The sequence below is a fragment of the Amblyomma maculatum genome, chromosome 5, assembly GCF_055883805.1.
Source record: "Amblyomma maculatum isolate TAMU_Amacu chromosome 5, ASM5588380v1, whole genome shotgun sequence".
Lineage (NCBI taxonomy): Eukaryota > Metazoa > Arthropoda > Arachnida > Ixodida > Ixodidae > Amblyomma > Amblyomma maculatum.
Genome location: NC_139348.1, coordinates 145,100,658 through 145,118,808, shown reverse-complemented (window position 1 = coordinate 145,118,808; position 18,151 = coordinate 145,100,658). Strand labels below are relative to the sequence as shown.

General features: G+C 42.6%; 1 protein-coding gene and 1 long non-coding RNA gene across 3 annotated transcripts in view; one reads left to right on the top strand and one right to left on the bottom strand.

Annotated features, from left to right (window-relative positions):
- Positions 1–18,151, top strand: part of LOC146189850 (uncharacterized) — a 387,936-nt gene that overhangs the window by 220,610 nt on the left and 149,175 nt on the right. The window lies entirely within an intron of this gene.
- The window catches only part of LOC146189851 (uncharacterized), a 42,666-nt gene that overhangs the window by 6,154 nt on the left and 18,361 nt on the right, over positions 1–18,151 (bottom strand). The window contains exon 2 of one of the 2 annotated variants that reach the window (XR_014707692.1): positions 11,692–11,843. This is a non-coding gene — a long non-coding RNA (uncharacterized LOC146189851). The remainder of the gene's footprint in view (positions 1–11,691; positions 11,844–18,151) is intronic. The other variant, XR_014707691.1, reaches the window with a different exon arrangement.

Here is an 18,151-nt window from a genome sequence, read left to right as displayed (position 1 = left end):
TGAAGCGAATGCTTCACTACGCTATGTATCAGCCCACAAGCGCTTGCGCTTCTGCGGGCACCCGCTATTTATTGCATGCATATTTCTGGCAACAAAGTTCATGTATGTATGTATGTATGTATGTATGTATGTATGTATGTATGTATGTATGTATGTATGTATGTATGTATGTATGTATGTATGTATGTATGTATGTATGTATGTATGTATGTATGTATGTATGTATGTATGTATGTATGTATGTATGTATGTATGTATGTATGTATGTATGTATGTATGTATGTACGTACGTATGTATGTATGTATGTATGTACGTACGTACGTACGTACGTATGTATGTATGTATGTATGTATGTATGTATGTATGTGTGTATGTATGTATGTATGTATGTATGTATGTATGTATGTATGTATGTATGTATGTATGTATGTATGTATGTATGTATGTATGTATGTATGTATGTATGTATGTATGTATGTATGTATGTATGTATGTATGTATGTATGTATGTATGTACGTACGTACGTACGTACGTATGTATGTATGTATGTATGTATGTATGTATGTATGTATGTATGTATGTATGTATGTATGTATGTATGTATGTATGTATGTATGTATGTATGTATGTATGTATGTATGTATGTATGTATGTATGTATGTATGTATGTATGTATGTATGTAAATCTGTTCGGCTGCTTGACTTAGACAAGCCAGAGGTCAAAGTCTGGCTATATAGCTTAACCATGGTTTCACATATGGTTTACCACCACTTGACGTTTGACCTTGACCTTATCATCACTTGTTTGATATTGTAGTTGACGACGTCCTCGACTCCATAGTCTCGGTAATTTAATGGCTGCAAAACAATGTCTGCCTATGTCTAAACGTAAGCCTAACCTAAGCAAAACCACGATTTCGCTTCACCTAACTAGATATAGCAGGGCTAAACCAAAGCTTTTTTTTTTTTCTTCATTCCGCTACTTCTTGGCTTTTGGTGGGTGGCGGCTTTTGTAAGGCGTTGATGGGTGCAAATTCGTAGGTAGAATGTGTATTTTCGGCAAGCTGGGTGTTTCGGAAGAGCCATTTCCAGCGATCGAAGGGTCCCTGAAGGCATCTGAAGATTCTTCGATTCACTCTGAGCCGCGCGGTGCATGAGTATTGACGAGAAGGATATTGTCACGGACAACAGGGCTAGACTTGACTAAAACGACGGGACGAAGCTGTACCAGCAGGCAAACGTTCGGCGCACAGCACGAGAGTCAACTTCAGTGTCCTCTTCTTCCAGGCGCAGCTAGAACATGGGGACACCAGGTGGCAATATTTAAGCAAAAACACAGAGCGCGGATTGTTAACGGAAAGCCGACTGTACTTTTCATTCAATAAAAGTTGCATTGTTGGAGCATGCTCTTTTGAGACGTCGGATTCGTGTTACGAAAAAAGGTGTAAGCTAGAGAAGCTGATACAGTTATAAGTACGTAATAAATGTATGTAAAAAAATGTTAGTCTTCTGACGTAGCTAAACGGAGTAGTACATTCGAGAGCTTTTGTACACAGACTGAAGTTGATGTATCCGACGGCGTGAGATGCACAGAGTGAGTTTGTGTTCATTCCGCACGCGAGGCGGTCGCCTGCGGTGACAGCTCGAACGAGAAATTCATGGTCCAGTCCACCCCTGCTCTGATAGTTTTTTTAGGGTGAAAGCACTGTAAGCTGATAGAGAAGTGTTAGAAGGTTTTAATAGGCTCCATTCGGGGAATAATATATGGTTAAATTGATGATGTCGGTGAAAGCACTGTTTGTATAACCTACACCAGGGCACGTGGACTGTGACGTTACGATCTGTAGTAGGATGGTTGCTCGTCTCGCACCATGGTATGTGTCATTTAGAACTAACATACCTCCCTGTATTTCGTATAAGAAACATTACTCCGATCTCGGCTGGTGTGCCATTCAATGCAGGAATGAGAAGAGCGGAGACATTCCGTACTAGTTCGGATTCTTTAGAAGTGAAATATAGTAAATTTGTGCCTTCTTTCTATTGAATATTGAGTGTCTTGGCTCGCAATAAGTGGATTAATATCCTTCGAATGCAACGACTCGAAGTGCTGAATTAAGTGATTTGCCTACTTTCGTCCAGCTAAGAAGAAATTAAGCAGCATAGGAATAGTTCGGCAGCTAATCGAAAATGGCAGCAAAAACAACCGGATCATTTTTTGCAGGCAAAACGAAATCAAGCTGTGCAAGAAAGAGGTATATTATTCGGACGCTTCTCGTATCTTAACCATTCAGCAGGACGACAAAGTAGGACGAGGAATAAACAACAAAGCACCGAAATAACACGCACTCTCATTTTGTTCATTCGAATAGCCCAGGCCAAGATAATAATCAGCTGCCTTCGCTTAATGGCACAGAAGCTTACACGTCAGTTCTTAATGCGTTACGGTACCATTTATTGTACGAAATAAAGGCAAAAATTTTAATTCTAAACCATTACATGGCTCATCGAGGCAAAGATGAAGCCGCACTGTGAAGTGAATGCCTTCACATTCACTGCACGTAAGTAGCATACGCAAGCCAGAAGAAACTCAGTTCATGAAAAACAGGCAAGAACAAATATTTCTTGTAAAATACTGAAATATATGAGAACAGATTACACTAAAATACGAGGATATAGGGGAATATCGCATTATGAACCGCAGAATAATTTTTTAAGGATACAGGCGAGGCCATAAGTTCAAGAAAACGCATAGACGATCAGTGCATGTCCCCCTCTTAGGCGGAGCTGTCGCTTCCGGGTTCAGACCGTGAGACTGGGTTGTGTAATCGACTTCATCAATCATGCTATCCACCGCTCTACTCGCCCATATATGTATTCCAGCAATCGCAGTGTGACCCGGTACAGTTCATCTCCACTCCCCGCTACCTGTCCTCTCACACCGCCTCATCGTCTTTCTCCTCTGAACGTAAAGGGGTCTATATGTATCTCGCTACTTTGCCACCACCTAACCGGGGCTTTAGACCAACGGATGGATTTGTCTGGAATGAAAACGGGTTTAAAAATAAGGGTACGCCTAAGATCAGATCCGTCTCAGGGATATGACATGATAGCGACCTGTGGCTCTCAGTGGCGTTTCCACGTTGAGAAATCGATATACTGCTCTGCAAAAGCCGCTTACAAGATTAGAACGCGAAAGTGCCATCTGTCTTGCTAACGACGTATCAGGTCTCGACGGAGCTCCTGAGACCGCCACATGACAGCGCTACAGGAATTTTTCCGACACGTTTTTCAGAGTTCTGGGCTACGGTGATGGCGACACCTTTTCAATGGAACGTGCTTCACACGCCATCGCATAAAATATAAGATTAGTACTGATGATAATATGTCTGCAGGAAAATGGCAAAAGTCGCGCTTGTTGGAATAAACTGAACAGGGGAGTGCTTGTCCTGTGCCTATGTAATGTTGCTTGAAAAACGTATTCTAATTTATAGATATGGGCATCTGTTTTTCCTATCAAAGTTCGCGGCTGGGTGTCAATGGCTTAGTCAAGCTGTCCGGGAGGTAGTTTTTACTGTGGGCACCTTCCAACTTTCCAACTTCGTATAATGCTGTGGGGAAATAAACATATTATTATTATTATTATTATTATTATTATTATTATTATTATTATTATTATTATTATTATTATTATTATTATTATTATTATTATTATTATTATTATTATTATTATTATTATTATCATTATTATTATTATTATTATTATTATTATTATTATTATTATTATTATTATTATTATTATTATTATTATTATTATTATTATTATTATTATTATTATTATTATTATTAGCGTTCCAAAATAGGGTAAATTCGCCTCAAAACAAAGAGATCGGTGCTGTGTAGACAGCTTCTATCTGCGGAAAAGCTGTAATGGCTTAAAGCAGTCATATATGTTTTGTGGCGGCACGACCAGGTTTAGGCGTTCTTGTAGGTCATGTCAGTTATCGAAGATTACTTATGGAACAGATGCAATGGGTACCTGACCCGCTATGTGACTGATGGGAACATATCACTTGGTGGGAAAGACGCACTCGGCAACGAGGTATTGTATGGAATTTGGTTGCGGTGCCGCTTGTGGCGCCACGTGTTAGAGGCTCAAGAAAAAATGGAAGTCTGCTCCATTTTTCTCCTTTAACTGAAAAGTAAAAGAGTAGTAGTGTCTGCCTAAATTGTCACAAAAAAAAAAAAAACGAACAAGGCGCGGGAAAAATTCTATCAAGCAAGTATATGTAGGGAGGAGAAAGCGGAAGTGTGGTACTGACACTTCCGCCCGGAAGCATTTTCTGCTGCCGTTGTCTGCAGCGCCGTGGATGTATTTCCACAGGCCGAAACTTCCGACTTACCCGGGGCCAAAATCAGTTCGTGGGCAATTTGTATCATCTAGCTTATATGGCCAGTGTACTTACATGCACTTTCTGTCTCCCTCAATCAGTGTTCCTCATTTCCCGTTCCTTTTCTTCGTTTCTATAGCTTTATGCAACAACAATGGGTATTTTCTTTCTTGCTTCATAATTTGTTACCTGTCCTTTTTTCTTTCCCTTCTTTTCTTACTACGTTCCCTTGTTATTTTTCTCATCTAATAGGGCTTTGCAGTGTTTCCTTCTCACTATTCCTTTACTTCCTTTATTGTTCGTCCTGCTGTCATTTTCTTTATTCATTTTTCTTTCTTCCCTAATTTCCCCCTTCCTTCCTCACTCTCTTCCCTTTTTGTTTAGCCTTCTTTCTTTTTTGTATGTTGTCCTATCTGCCTTAGTTTCTTCTTTTCTTTACCCTTAGCATTTAGAAGATGCCTACAGAACACCTGTACCCCCCCCCCCTCCTCCTTCCCGCCGCTTCCCCATCCTGAAGTATTCATTTGTAAAGTGTTTTAAAATTTTCTTCGCGATATGGTGCAGTGGTTGATCGGCTTGAATATTGTACCGCTGATATCTATGCCGTTATGAGCATAGACATGGAACTTGAGAACTAGTGCTTTGTTTTTGTGTTTGGTTGAAGCGAATGACGTAAGAAGAATAGCATGATTTTTCGATCGTTTTCATTATTTTTTTAAGTTGAAACTTATCACTTATTGATTAGTTGGGTTATTTACGACTAGTTCAGGGTTTGATTCCTCGGCAGGTAATCGCAATTAGCAAACAGGAACTTATATTCTTTCTAATTCACTGTAGGAATAGTCTTTCTTTTTGCGCGCATTGCTAATTGGCTTATAATGTTTTTTCCAAGAATATATACAGTGGAATATGTGATCAATATGGTGATGACTCGGTGCTCTTTTAATTACCCGTGTATAAAAATTGATTTTATTTGCAGTAGTACCAATCATTTTTAATAGCACAGGTCTTAATTTAATAAAGAATATTTTGCACAGCAGGCTGTGCACTCATGGTTCATCGTTTTTAGGCAGCCCCTGATTTGTTTCTGTAAATACTTGTTGTTGTTCGCATTCCTAGTACACTCACATGTCCTCCGCTAAATCAGCCTACAGTTATTGTAACTGTACAAGCATTCTCTAAGATAACCGCATTGTCATGGTAATTATTTCTAGGACATTGCATTCCTAGCACCCTACAAGATCCTGGCAAGATACAGCGCTGTACACCGCCTGAAAGATAGGAGCAAATCGGTGTAACCACGATGCGCTTCATCTAATAATGTCTATACTTTTAAATCATTTAGCCCAGCCTGCGACGTGGTCAGAAAACCGCAATTACTTTGATGAACATGAAAAAAAAATTAGGGGATTGCGCTTAAGTCTGCTTATGAGCCAGCATGGCGAAGGCCACTTTGCAAGACTGTTTTCAGTAACGATATGGTCATTATCATCGCTACTATCACCATGATCAGTATAGCTACTGTCACCATTATCGTTATGAACGGAATTCACCGTTGTTCTCATTGCTACTGTCATCATTGTCATGATCACTAACTGCACCGTCATTGTCATCGCTGCTGGCTTGGTTTAGTTTATAGATTTTAACGTCCCAAGGCGACTCTGCCTGTGAGAGACGCCGTAGTCAACGGCTACGAAACTTTCGACCACCTGGGATTCTTTTACGTGCACTGACATCACACAGCACACGGGCACCTTGCTTTTCGCCTCCATCGAAAAGCGGACACCGCGGCCGGTTGTTATCGCTGCTATAATTGTTTTGTTTTTTTGTTTTCCACAAAGGCCACTCGTTACATTGAAAATCCAAATCATCTTCACACTAGACAAGGAGAATAACGATCTGTTTCTCACGAGCCCGACGTGGAGTAGTGGTTTGCGCGCTCGGTTGGGGATTGGAGGGATGATGATTCGATTCGCGGCGGAGATAGATTTTTCTTTACGTGCCAGTGCGAGGATTCGTTTCCTGGAGCCCAATTCTCGACAATTCGCCATTTTGTTGAAATTGTGACGTACGCGTGACGTGTGCAGTAGGGCGGTGCCAGGTAACGTAAGCACACAATCAGGATACGTATTCTGAAACACGTGACTGTTCTGAGAACCAATCAGAGAAAACAAAATGGCGCCAAACGACGGCCATGTGTGTGGAGAATAGGGCCCCTGGTGACAGTTTCAGCTCGCACTTTCTCTACACACCACGCAAAAGGAAAGAAAGGCTTTCGTGTTAATGATGGTATGTTTTGTTATAAAGGGCGTAACATTACGTTCCGAAGCCAGTCAGGCTATGAGGGACGTCGTGTGCAGTGAAAGGCTTCGGGTTAGTTAATTTGATTCCTTGGACATCTTTTTCATGCACTGACATCACACAGCGTGCGGGTGCGTTTTATGTTTCGCCTGCGTCAAAAAGCTAATGCAGTCACGTTCTATTCCCGACTGCTCTGGCTTGTCGAGGTCATGACTCCAGTGAAATGCTTCCGAAATTTGCACATGCCTGACGTTCTCTTTCCCGTGTCTGTTTTGCGCGTGCTAAGATTACAACATCGCGGCATTTTCCCAAGAAGTACCCATTAAGAGCGGCTTTCTTTTTCAGGTAGGGTCCTCCTTGAAAACTTTTGCGTCGCGAGGGAAGTGTGTTAGCAGGCTTTCAATTAAGAAGTAAAAAAAAAAACAAAATGAGGCGATTCTACTGCTTTGGCTCTCTTTTTTTTTCGTTTCTTTCTTCCCCACGTAAGAGAAATCCCCTCCCGAGTCCCGATGTGTTGACTCACTCGAAGCTTCACTTCAGGAACTCAACAAGTGGCACAACGATAGGCGGCCGTGCGTTCGAATACGGCAGCTTCGGCTAATTAAGGTTCTTCCCCTTGCGACGCTTGCCTTCCGAAGTGGAGCTGTTTCTCTCGCTGTTCTTTACTCTTTAATTCCTTTTTTTCTTTATTTTAACTACTCGAAGCAGAATCCCGGATACTCTGTTCTTTTTTCTTATTTCCTTTTTACGTTCTTTTGCACTTTCAAAGTCACGCGAACGTCCCGATTTCGACGCTTCGTGTTTACTTTTCACGTATTCCTGCCATGACACAACCCAAACTTGTCAGCTTGCTGCGCTCCTCTTTCCTGGCCCTTTTTCGAGCGCCTCTTTTTGCAGATGTTTTTATTTTCCCTAGCTGAGTTTCTATGTACAGTCTTTGTCAAAAGTGTAGAGCCCAAGGGGTCTGGTTCTGAGCCGCTTCGTGCGGCTTGTAGTGGATATTCAGTGTTTCATATTATTTTTATGGTGAGAAGATTTTTTGTGCTACTCTCTCCAATAGGAAGGACCTCCACTAATGCTAAATCAGCGCAACTACACGGCTCGGAAGCAGACCCCCCGGGCTCTACACTTTTTGACAAAGGCTGTACATGAGAAGTCTTCAGAATTTCCGTTCGTAGCTTTGCTTGCAGCAGTGTCACTTCCTGAAGCGTTGGTCTTGCCTTCTCTTTCATATTTTCATTGTGTTATCAATGGAGTTTGTATTGACTGCTCCTTCTTCTGGGCAGAATATTCAAGCGGTAGTTATAAGACTCTGAGCGCTCCTCGTAAAGGCCGCCATTCAGGAAGGGATAAATTTAGGGATGTGACGTTTGTAACGAAAGCTGTCTTCCGAGTGTCGTTCAGCATGATTTTGGTATTGAGAAAGTTGTGCGGTGTTAGAAGTCGGTGTATGACGTGTAACTCAGTCCTGTGCCTCAGCTTTGTTACCGTTCCCGGTTTTTATACGCATCCCTCTTGCTCTAAAAATAGAATTAAACAGAAATAACAGAATTAACGAATATCCCTCGCGCCCTATGTAATCCCATCCCGGGCATTTTAGGGTATGTAAAAAAAAAACGACACCTAATAATTCAAATTGTAGCTTTAGAAATTTCTGTTGGATCGAGGTTTAGATATTTCCTCCCTATCCTTTCACCCAGTCGTATCCACAACAGTTGGGAATTAATATTCAACATGTAAAGATATTTTTGCACTATTTTAAGTTTTATGCGCGCATTGTGGCTTGTGTCTGCCGTATAGTACTTGTGTGGCCTTTACATCTTGAGGATCCAGGTAGAACGAGAGGAAGAAGATGGTTTACACGGTATGAAGGAGCACTAAACAAGGGTAAATGGGGTACGCTTCAGTTCGCAGGTCTCAGTTCGCAGGCCAGCAGGCTAGACCTACGAACTGAGTCGTACCCCATTTACCCTTGTTCAGTGCTCCTTCATACTTTACATCTTGAAAATGTTTACGCAGAATGGTTTTACTTCGCTTATTTTCTTTAAATACGGTGGCGTTAAGATGTTCGTTATTCAGAACGTTCGGTGTTGTGGATGTTGAGAGCGATAAATGGCATATCCCTATAAGATCGTAGTTGGCGGATTACACTGCAGGGCAATATGAGTTATCAACGATTTGTGGGACGTCTATAGACGGCTCGAGTTAGCAAGAGCTGCCAACTTGGACTGCTGATTTGATATGCGAGGATGAGATTCGATTCGAACCTTGTGTATTCTTGGTTCCCGATTGTGAACGTCATCTATAGACCACAGAGGCACTGTCAGTTCAATTCAGTTCAGTCGTGTCCGACTCTTCGTGACCCTATGGACCATTTCACGCCACGCTTTCCGGTCTCTCACTATCTTCCTAACATCACATAACTTCATCTGCAGTGCCTCGAGGATGCCATCTAACCATCGCGTTCGCTGCCTACCCCTTCTCCGGCGACCGTCAACCTTTCCCAACATCAAATCTTTCTCCAGCGACTCCTCTCTTCTCATTAGATGACCAAAGTAGCTGAGTTTTAACTTTAGAATTTGACCCTCCAATGAGCAGTCAGGGTTTATGGTCGACAATATCGACTGATTTGATCTTCTGGCAGTCCAAGGAACTCTCAAGAGTCTTCGCCAGCACCACAATTCAAACGCGTCAATTCTTCGGCGGTCAGCCTTTTTCACAGTCCAACTCTCGCATTCATACATCACAACTGGAAAGACCATAGCACGAGTTATACGGATCTTGGATGGCAGACTAATGTCTCTGCTCTTTACTAGGCGGTCAAGGCTAACCATTGCTCTCTTTCCCAGAAGCAGGCGTCTCCTAATTTCATGGCTGCAGTCTCCTTCCGAGGTAATCTTGGAGCCCAAGAAGAGAAAATCTGTCACAGCTTCCACTTCTTGTCCATTGATGCTCCAGGACTTGATAGGGCAAGACGCCATGATCTTTGTCTTTTTGATGTTCAGTTTAAGCCCAAACTTCTCACTCTCTTCTTGTACGCGCATCAGAAGTCTCTTGAGTTCCACTTCACTTTCTGCCATTAAAGTGGTATCATCCGCATATCTAAGGTTGTTGATACGTTTTCCAGCAATCTTCACTCCATATGAAGACTCGTCCAGACCGGCCTTCCTCATGATGCACTCTGCATATAGGTTAAATAGGCAGGGCGACAGTATGCAGCCTTGCCTCACTCCTTTCTCAATCGGAAACCAATCGGTAAGACCATGCCCAGTTCTGACTGTGGCCTCTTGTCCTTCATACAGGTTCTTGAGGAGACAGATGAGGTGAATTGGAACTCCCATCTCTTGGAGAGCTTGCCACAATCTGCTGTGATCTACGCAATCAAACGCTTTCGCATAATCAATAAAGCAGAAGTAGATGGGTTTCTGGAACTCTCTTGCTTTTTCCATGATCCAGCGGAGGTTGGCAATTTGGTCTCTAGTTCCTCTGCCCTTGCGAAACCCAGCTTGCACGTCCGGAAGCTCCCGATCCACATACTGCTGCAGCCTACCTTGGAGGATTTTCAACATCACCTTGCTAGCATGCGAAATAAGTGCGATCGTGCGGTAGTTGGAACAATCTTTGGCACTGCCTTTCTTTGGAATGGGGATGTAAACTGACCTCTTCCAATCCTGTGGCCACTACAGAGTTGTCCAAATCTTCTGACATAATGTATGCAGAATGCTAACAGCGTCATGGTTGAGGTTTTGAAGCAACTCAGCTGGAATGCCATCACTTCCGCTGGCTTTCTTCTTAGCAAGACTGGCTAAGGCCCATTCAACTTCACTCTTCAGGATGCCCGGCTCGAGATCAGTAATCACAACCGTCTTATGTTGGGTTTGCACATTCGGGTCCTTCTTGTCAGAGGCACTGTAGAAGTCTGTAAAGTTTCAAAGCAAACTTTCAATATACCTGTCCCGAAAACAAAAATATTATCGTGAACCAATGCAGTTTAAGACAGCCAAGTGAAAACCTTCAAGGCCTAACTGCAAATTTCCAGGGCATCTCCAGTAAAAAGAACGAGAGTTATTTTTCATTCCTGCACGTTTTGCAAGTTAAAGGATTTTGTTGAAGGCCTCGTTGTAAATTCTCAAGGCGCTTGCTTTGAAGAAGAACCTAAGTAATCCTCAGCCAACGCATCTTATGGAAGTCAAATTGAAACATTCAAGTGCCCTCTGTTCGCCGCCAGCATTAAAGACACGCGTTTGCTCTGCATTGCTCATCCCTCCTACTATCCCCTCTCTCTCTCTCTCTCTCTCTCTCTCTCTCTCTCTGTTTTTTTTTTCTCGTTTACAATGTCTGCGTTGAAAACGAAAGCCGGCGTCTTCCCAGGCAAGCAAGCAAGCAAGCGGGAAATGAGTCAGTAGCAATCTCTACAACGTACACCACATACCCAGAGGGCCGTCTTTACGCTCCTTCAGTTGACAGCAGCGTTGACAAGTTCATCGTCAAAGAAAAAAAAAACATAAAACAAAAGCAGCTCGTGCGAGTCCAAAGCAGTGTCAGCGTGTGTGAAAAATCAGCGGACCACGAAATGCTCGTAATGTAATCAAATTGACTTTCCACCGCTCTTCGGTCTCGACGACGTATAAATCCGTCGTTAGAGGAGACGCGCTGCGGTTATGCGGGCAAGGAGAGAAGAAGAGAAAATACAAGTTCATGCGAAGGCTGAGAAAGACGATGAAAGAAAAGAAGCGAGAAGGGCAATGCAGAAACGAGCAATGAAGCGAAGAACGTAAGAAAAAAGTGGGAAAACTTGCTGGACAGCGCCGGAATGATCAGCGGACAGCAGCATCATCTCGGCCTAAGGCGACGGCGCGTGAAAATGATTAGACGTTCCGAGGCGCCTCTGGCTGCCCGCGCGAATGGATCGCGGTTGGTTTCCTTGCGAATCTAATTACGCCTATTCAGTGGTTCGTGGCCGCCGCAGTATCCCGTTAAAGTGGGGAGGGGTCTCTTACGGCCGCGCTGTACGTTACCCTTTCCCTGCTGCCACGGACGCCTCCCATTTGCTGGGACGACCCGTTGTTGTCCTGGTAGCGTGACGTCATTGCCAGTTTGGAGAGCTCCTATTGGTTCTTCCTGACTTTGCTTCTCGCCTCCATTTTCAAGGCTAAAAGGGAAAATAACCAAAAAAAAGATAAAATTCATTTGCTTAACGAATAGTGTATCTTGTTCTTGGGTGAAAAGTAATTTGGTTTCACTGCTGCAAACAGATGAAGAACTTTATGTGGTACTAATGCGTGTTTACCATTAATTTTCCGAACTTCAAAGAGGGATTTAGGCCCCTTCCCTTCACGTTACGCCCAAGCTTTTATGGCTTAGTTCGATTTGAATTTGTACCTTTTCAGCGAGCTGCATTCCATGACGTGAGGGTATATGGCAACCGTTTCCACCTACTCCTTTAGGATAACTTGCAAAACGATTTCCGAATGTATTTTAATGAGCGCAGTCTTTGCGACTGGATAATATCTGACGTGTTCAGGGACCGAGTGACGTCATTAGTATCATGCATTTAGCGTCTGGAGGCTTGTTCTAGCGAAGCCTAAAAGTGAGCTCTCAAAGCAGAAGCAAGAACTACCATTTCTATTTTTTTTTCTTGTCGATTTCGTCCGTCTCTGCATTCTGCATGGTTCATTTTCTCTCAAAGGTATATTGCCTTGGGATTTAGTGTCGCTCCGCAATAGCTCCTGCCCTCCCCAACTTCATACTTTCCTTTCATATTCGTCATTTCATATACAATTTGACCGCATATTGGAACGAAGAACCAGTACACCTATGAATATGGCGCCAATTGTCAGCGGGACTTAGGTTGAAGCATACAGTCCTGCGCAAACTATTGAGAAAAGCGTGTATTTATACTGTGAACGAAGAGGGTGATGCTCATTTGCTAACTGCAGCAGTAGAAACAACAAGATTAGATGCAGCAACAGCTGAAGCAGAAGCATTAGCTGGCCACGGTGCACTAGTTTACTATATAGACGCTAACGTTGCTAAACGGTGGTGCAGTTGCTTTGGCACCTGCGAAATGATGAATCTGAACACTCCTGGCTTTCAACCTATGCGTGGTTTCTTATCTTGTTCCTGAATTTTTAAATGCTTCGACTGACTGGTGTTGCGAATTAATAACATTTTACTAGAAATACCGCGCGGATACACTGATGTGCCTATATGACACTGCAATGTTATTTAGGTAACTAGATATTTATTTATTTTATCCTGATTGTACAGAGTGCATTACAGAGCGGGAGTTCAATTCACAAGAATAAAAAGAACACGAAGCATAAGTTATACAAGAACACAAAACAATAAAAGTGAACATTAATGTGGTTAACAATTTTCTTGCAACACAGTAAAACAATTGAGGAATGAGAGGTGGACCAAAACAGCATAATAAATCGGTTAATGAACACAAACACAGTGCTTAATTAATCATGGTTGTGGGGACCTTTTTGAACTGAATGGAATCATCGATGCTAAGTAATTATGTGGGTAAGGAATTCATTCCTTATAGTCACTTTATTGCAGCGGGGCGCTGAGACTTTCTGTTGATGATTATGGCGACGAGAAATGAAGGGCGCTGACCGAATCCATCGGGAGCGAAGTTTCCTATTACGGTAGATCCTTTTATCGAAACGAAAATATGCGGGTGTGCTTTCGACTGGTAGCTAATAACATAAGGTCTCAAGACGATTTCAGTTACGCGGCGTTACCCGAACGATAGCAATTAGAAAAAATCAATCGCGCAGCATGTTTTTGCAAAGATTCCAGCATAGTGTGTCAGTGTGACGCGTTCCGAATCTCATACAGATGAAGTATACTCCACACGTTGGCGTACGTAGGTGGTGTATATATTGAATTTAGTGATGGTGGAGCACGAAAGAAGTTTTTTCGAAGGTAACCTTCGAAGATAAGTCTCTGCGAAGCTTTGTTCAGGCGTTGCCTTAAGGTTCCTACAACCATGCGACCATTTTTTTTTATTTGCCAGTGGACCTTTAGAAAGCCACAATGCAGCAACGATGTATGGGCGAAAGAGTATGGGGATGTTTATGACCTTAAGAATGTATTGCGATAAGGTTGCTAACTGCGCGCAGTAATTTGGGCATAAAGCCGAGGGGTAACGCAAGCTGTCTATGGGCATCTCGAGTCGAATACTGTCCTTTTAAATTAAATTGATTTTCGCTCTTCAGAGGCACTAAGTAATCGTGGTAGTTCGATGTGAGGCACCTGTAAACAATTGAATTGTGTAGGGGCAATCATTGCTGTTGTACATGGCAGTCGTTGTAGGGTACATGAGTTACCCGCGGTACGTCATGTGGTTGTGACGTGACGTCACATCATCGCAGACCAGAGGGAATTCCGTACCGGCAAAGGCGAAGAGTTCGGAGTAAATGCGCTGTTACGTCATCAAGTCATTGCTGGAAGCACAGCGATTATGCTGAAATGTGACCTAAGGTGAAAGGTCACGCTCGATTTGTTTCTTTTTCTTCTCTTGAAATCCACCACCTTAATCAGTTGCATTTCCATTGCATTAATTTCCATTGCCATGTCTACAGCCACGTCTCGATTGCAGCTCTTCAATGGAAATTATGGTGCGGTATACAAAATAAACCAGGCGCTTAGCGAAGCTGAATTAAGAAATAGGGCAAGCCTCAACTTAACGTCCCTGAATCGCTTTCGACTATAAATTTATTTCCAGGCTGAAGAAAATGTCATCCTAAATGTGCGGAATAAGATCCGCTTTTTTCACTCCACATAGGTCTCGTGGTGAATGAGATAGAATAAAAGTTGAAGGCGTGCTTACGTAAACTGATTCAGGTTTCTGGGCCTGCTGTAGCGCATAGAGAGCAAGCTGTCAAGGACTGTGACGAAACGACGTGTTTAGTGGAACATTAAATAGTCCCACTGAAGTGAGTCGGGTTGGTCGTCGTTATTTTCACCTCGCAGATAGAGTCATGCCGTGGAAGAACGCTTCTTTCTGATGTCTTTGTTCCTGCAAGTGTTTCCCTACGAAAAAACCGTATGAGTCACAATAACCTCATACAGATTCCTCATACTAAACTCACTCAAGTCTCATACGATCTCATACGATCTCATATATTTCTGATAGTAGGCTCACACAAATCTAATACAATCTCATATATTTTTCATAAGTTGAATGATATTTGTATGAGATGATATACGATTTGTACGAGTTTAGTATGAGTTTAGCGTGAGAAATTTGTTTGAGGTTATTGTGACTCAGGGTTTTTTCAATAGGGTAACATTTTAAAATGTACTAAAAGCTGGTCAGCAGGTCCTCCCGAGCACGATGATTTTTTTAGTAGCGGTGTTTGTTGCCTGAAGGTATAACGGGGGAATTCTTGACAAAAACAGTTGGCTTAGAAAAACATTTTCATAGATGCCCAAAAGAAAAATATTTCAGCATTGCCGTCACGAACCATTTCGAAAGTTGACCTCAGCTGACATTATGGAAGAATTTTGTTGTATTGAAAAGAAAACAAAAGATTAAATAATTATGGCACTGAGTATAAACAAAAAAACTGATCTGGTTCTGCAATTAGCATAAGCAGTTGTTTACTGCACATTAATGATGAAACCCATGATCTTCGATGTTATTTACAACATGATATATTTGATTGCTTGAGTAAAGGCGAATAATTTTCAAGTAATAATTACTAGTTTCTGCACTGAAGGCACCCTTTGCTTTTTAACTAACTTCGCGAAATTTAAGCAAGACTTGCTAGCGTATTTTATCTACGGGAAAGCACACAACGTGTTGAACATCTGTGCCTATTCTGCGTGTCTATGGTGTATATTTTGTGTTCGCAGTTTCCTTTTGCAAATATTCGGTTAGTTTAAAGCTCAGTTATTTCACACTACAAAGTAAAAAAAAAACTGAAACGAGTTAAGCTCGAGTCCAAGCCAACAAGGTTTGTTGATAGCCTCAAGAAAAATGCAACTCATTCCAGTAGGTTTTGATAAACGCGCGTGTTTTTCTTTCGGGAGAAAGAGGGGGAAGGGTATTGACCCTCACTTCTAGTCAGTCTAAACGACATCTGCCTTGTTCTCTATGTCAATACCCTCGGTGTTCCCTCGGTACGATGGAATGCGTTTACTTCAGTGTTGAAAGAAGGATCATGATTTTGCAACTGCTTTCTTCAGATAGGACGTTGCTCTCTAAAATTCCCGTCTATATGCAAAGCAGATATGAAAGAGTTTCCAATCCGGAATCTTTAGCTTTAAAGAAAACTTCTACCCTCCATCTTTGCTCGCGAAAAATACACAAACTCGGGGATGCTATATATCTGAAATATCAAGCAGTGGCGTATTCGTACGGTGTGTCTAAATAGTGTTAATTTCCGTTAGCGGCACGGGCATTGCCGAAAATAAAAGGACATTTTATTGTTTCCAATGCCATACATGGTGCTTGATAGCTGCGCTCGAAATCCCTTTATTGCTGCCGAGTCGCAGCACTTACGATGCTCCAAAGACGTAAAATGTGATCGGATTTCATGTTCCGAGATTCAAATTCGGTCGTGCTAAATCTTTGCAAGTGACGAGGAATTTCAGAAAGAAAAAGGTACTGACAGAGACAAAGACGCAATGTGCGGGGCTGACTAGAGAAAGTGGATGCATTCCGGAAGTAACGGTCTTGAATAAAATTTATTTCTCTCTCGATGCGTTGCAGAGTTGTATGGAAATCTGCGTTTTCTTCATCCCATTTGCGAGCAGTCGAGTGGGAGCCTCCAGATCGACACGGACTCTTTTTTTTTTCTTTTTTTTTTTAAACATTCGTTTAACTCGTAATTGCCTTCTGGCCTGCCTGCCTGCCTGCCTGTTCCTGTCGCCTTATAAAGCTTCCCGTAATTGCTCTTGAACAAATTTCAGCCAAGGGTAGCACCTTGGCAGGACATAGATTGAAGCAGCGGTAAGTGGTTGTAATAAGTCTTCCTTTTGCGCTCTTTCCTTGGTAGAGGCCTGGAGAAGAGTCAGCCTTTACTTAGAGCCAGGCAGATGTTAGAGCCAGGCAGATGTTTATTCAATTTGCTCTTCAACCTCGCAGCGCTTGCCGCTCGCAGGTCGTAAATATGTCCTCAACAGAAAACATACGCGCTTCTTCGGACGATCTTTTGTGAAATGGGAATAAAAATGTCTTTACCCGTCACGTTAAGAGACGTACGATAACTATGAAACCCTTGTAGAAAATTTATGACACTGTCTCATTCGTCTGGATTCGTCCAGTGGAATCTCGTGATTTTCACTACGGTTGCCGCCGTACGTCATGGCTTCCCGCGTTTATTATTACTTTTTTGTAAGTTCGAACCAGTAGAGGAGACGTGAAAAACTGATTTCTCATCGTTGACCTTTTTTACGCGAGTGCTGAAAGCTCACTGAGCTCTCTCCTGCTCTCTTAATCTTCGTGGCGCTTTGAGTCTTTTTTTTGTACTTGCCATTGCCTAACCTTGAGCGAGTGTAACTTTCGTCACAAATATTCGCAGGGCAGGTGCCACCCGATTTACGTGTGATCACTTCAGGCTTACCTGCTCGACCTAAAATTTCATAATGCTGTTTATTCTTTATGTAAATCTGAAAGGTATATAAGACCGTTGCTGGAAATTTGGTGCTCGATCTAACATCGACCAATATTTTATTTTATTGAAGAGTAAGTGTCCAACGCAGCAGCAAAAAGTTTGTTGATTGTCTCGCCCGGTCAAAGCTAAAGCAGTAACTTTGAAATGCCGTCAGATTATTCCAGTAGCCGACTGATTACGAGAGATAACCTAAGAAGATCATGCGGTGATGCTGTTTTAAATACATAGTAGAAAGCTCTAGTTTACCGTGATCTGCAATCCGCTACCGTGATCCGACACCGCACGTTCCACTGCGCATGCCCAGATCCCCTTGACGCCGATAGGTGGCGCCACATACTAAATGTCGGCACATAGACTTGTCGCGACGAAACCAATCAGCTTGTGCCCCCCGCCCACGCGCGTTAAAGGGTCACGGTGACGGATCGCGGATTACGGTAAACTAAATCTCTCAAATATTAAAGGCACTGTCCTCCACAAAATCTGGCGTTGTAGGCATTGTTGATGTCGGAGTTTATATTGTCAGCTAAAAATCACGGTCATGCCTCTGGCATGTGACGTGACCGTGCACTTACTGGTCGTAATGTTGTGTCACGTCACAAGACCGGGCGAGATGGCATGCGCTGTCAACACAGCCTCTTAGATCCCGAGTTGGAGCCTGGCCATCTAGGTTACGCTGGAACATTCATAAAGTTTGACCGAAGTGAGAATTTGTCTCTCAAGTGATCTTTCCCATAATGTCATAGCTTATAACTGTCTGCTCAAGCTTACATGTCGGGTAATATAGGCAAAAATAAAAGTGATGCACTCGCAGCCAACTGCATCTGCG